A 2,846-nucleotide genomic window follows, 5' to 3' on the forward strand; every position below is an offset into this window, starting at 1 on the left:
TATATATATATACACACACACACACATACCATACGTACATACATATGTACACGATTTTGCATATATAAATGTGTGCATATGTATATAGGTATATACCTATATGTATATATATATATATATATATGTGTGTGTGTGTGTGTGTGTGTGTATACTTATAATGATATAGAGAACATGATGTATAGATCTGTGTGTGTATGTGTGTGTGTGTTTTTGAGTGAGTATGTGTGTGTGCGTGCGGGCGTATGTGTATGCTGATGTATACATATACTTATGAAAGTCATATATATCCACTGAAGTCATATATCCACCCACACACAAATATATAAACAGATGAACGTATATGTACATGCGCATTTATAAGCTGATGTTCTCATATGCATAAACATTCATATACACATACGTAGATACATACATACATATACATATCTGTATATATACATACATACATACATACATACATACATACACACAAACACACACACATATATATATATATACATATATATACACGCATATATACACACACAAACAGTACCTCATGAATATACATGTATATGGTTATATAGGTATACGCATATGTAACTAAATATTTATGTAGTTTTATACGCATACATTCATATACACGAATAGCATTAAAAACAGACACACATGCACATATACATACTTATTAATTCATACTTAAGCATACATCAACATAAATATATACACTTCTATCTACATGTGTATACACCCCCCCCCACATATATATACGTACACACATTCACCTATACCACCCGTTATATACACATGCGCGTAATCCTATTTCACATATATCCACATAGAAACAGTGTGCATATGTTCATAGACACACTCACAGACACGCACACACACACACACACACACACACACACACACACACACACACACACACACACACACAGACTTACACATTTACATACTTACACATACCCATTCACACACAAACGTACACGCTAGTGCGTACCCGCACGCAATTGCACACATACAGGCATACAAACGTATCCGTGTCCTGATGTATGTACAGACTGACAGCCAGACAAATCGACACAGCTCTAAGTATTCATCAAAAACACTGTAGTCACCACCATCACGACCTCTATAGTCTCGTCGCCGCCGCCTCCGCCGCCGCCGTCGTCGTGAACATCATCATCGTGAACATCATCATCGTGAACATCATCATCGTGAACATCATCATATATGAAAACAGCAAAACCAATGAACAGCTCCAACAGCACTATAAGTGTTACCACCACCATCACTACGTCATCCCCACGCTAACCGCTGCCACCACCACTACCACCATCACCACCACCACCAGCAATAACAGTAACTACAACATTACTTGCTAACAATCCCTTTCTAAATAACCATAACCAACAACCACAACATAAACAACGATAGCAAGGACCAACACCCAACAAATAACACGGAATACCAACAATATACTACGCGGTCGCTGGCCCTGCTAAAAATTGCAGCCAAATCTCCATGAAATTACGGCGTATCGTCTTATATATATATATATATATGAAAAAAGGAAGGACACATTGGATAATGTTTTCGTGGATACACTATATCAAAAGGAAAATAAAATGAATGATTATATGGTGCGATGGTCATGGCTAGTGACGTCTTTCATCATAGGTCTGATCGGGGTAATCCTAGGGCTAAAAACATCTACAGCAAAAAAGCAACAACTGTACCTTACAGAACAACGTCAGAATTGTCGCCGCCAATAATAAACAACAACAGCACGACCACCACCAACGAACAAACAGTAACAACAGTAACGCTAACAACAACAACACCAACAACAAGTACATGAACAGCAGCAGCAACGATGGATTGACTAACCTGGATGCTGAAACAAACCTACAGTGATGGAACTGATTTCGTCGTCTTCATCATTTACACACATTTTCTACAGCTTCGCATCCTTCCTCACCCTCACCCTTCTCCTTCTCTTTCTCCTTCTCCTCCTCCTCCTCCTCCTCCTCCTCCTTCTCTTCATTGAACAGCGTCTCTCAATTGTTGAATTCATCTCTTTACTTTCTCACAAATACAACACCCTTCACCCCTCACCGTTCATCGCCTCCTCCCTCTCCAACGCTATCATCACTTCTCTATTCCCTCTTTTTCTCTTTTTCCCTTTTTTTTCTCTTCCCTACTCTTTTTCTGCATCTCTCTTTCCGCGCTCTCTCTCTGTGTCTCTCTCTCTCTTTCTTCCTCTCTTTCTCTCTGTCTCTCTCTCCCTCTCTCTCTCTCTGTCTTCCTTCTTTCTTTGTCTACATTCTCTCTCTGCTTCAATTTTCCCCTCTCTTTCTAATTCCTTTACTGTTCTTATATACAGGCATACATGTTCACACACATACAAACACATACATACATACATACATACATGCATACATACATACATACATACATACATATAAACACACAAGCACACTCACACACAAGCACACTCACACACAAGCACACTCACACACAAGCACACACGTCTATGTATGTATGTATTTTCTAGCATATATACATTGCATTCATTACACACATCCACATATCTACACATTCACACATCCACACATCTGCCACCCTCAAACATATATGTCATGTATACGTCTTCCTCGTACACAAATATCACATCTAAATTCCTTAACGCATACGTTTGTACACACAAACACACTTCTTCTTCTTCTTCTTCTTCTTCTTCTTCTTCTTCTTCTTCTTCTTCTTCTTCTTCTTCATCTTCTTCTTCTTCTTCTTCTTCTTCTTCTTCTTCTTCTTCTTCTTCTTCTTCTTCTTCTTCTTCTTCTTTCTCTCTCTCTCTCACA

General features: G+C 38.6%; 1 protein-coding gene across 2 annotated transcripts in view; it reads right to left on the reverse strand.

Annotated features, from left to right (window-relative positions):
- LOC106875132 (beta-1,3-galactosyltransferase 5) overlaps positions 1–2,017 on the reverse strand; it is a 114,664-nt gene extending 112,647 nt beyond the window's left edge. Inside the window, exon 1 of one of the 2 annotated variants that reach the window (XM_014923121.2) lies at positions 1,873–2,017. The gene's annotated coding sequence lies outside the window, so the exon portion shown is untranslated. Of the gene's footprint in view, positions 1–1,721; positions 1,797–1,872 lie in introns of those variants that run through there. The other variant, XM_014923122.2, reaches the window with a different exon arrangement.
- Positions 2,018–2,846: the final 829 nt, after the last annotated feature.

Source organism: Octopus bimaculoides, chromosome 4, assembly GCF_001194135.2.
Source record: "Octopus bimaculoides isolate UCB-OBI-ISO-001 chromosome 4, ASM119413v2, whole genome shotgun sequence".
NCBI classification, from domain to species: Eukaryota; Metazoa; Mollusca; class Cephalopoda; order Octopoda; family Octopodidae; genus Octopus; species Octopus bimaculoides.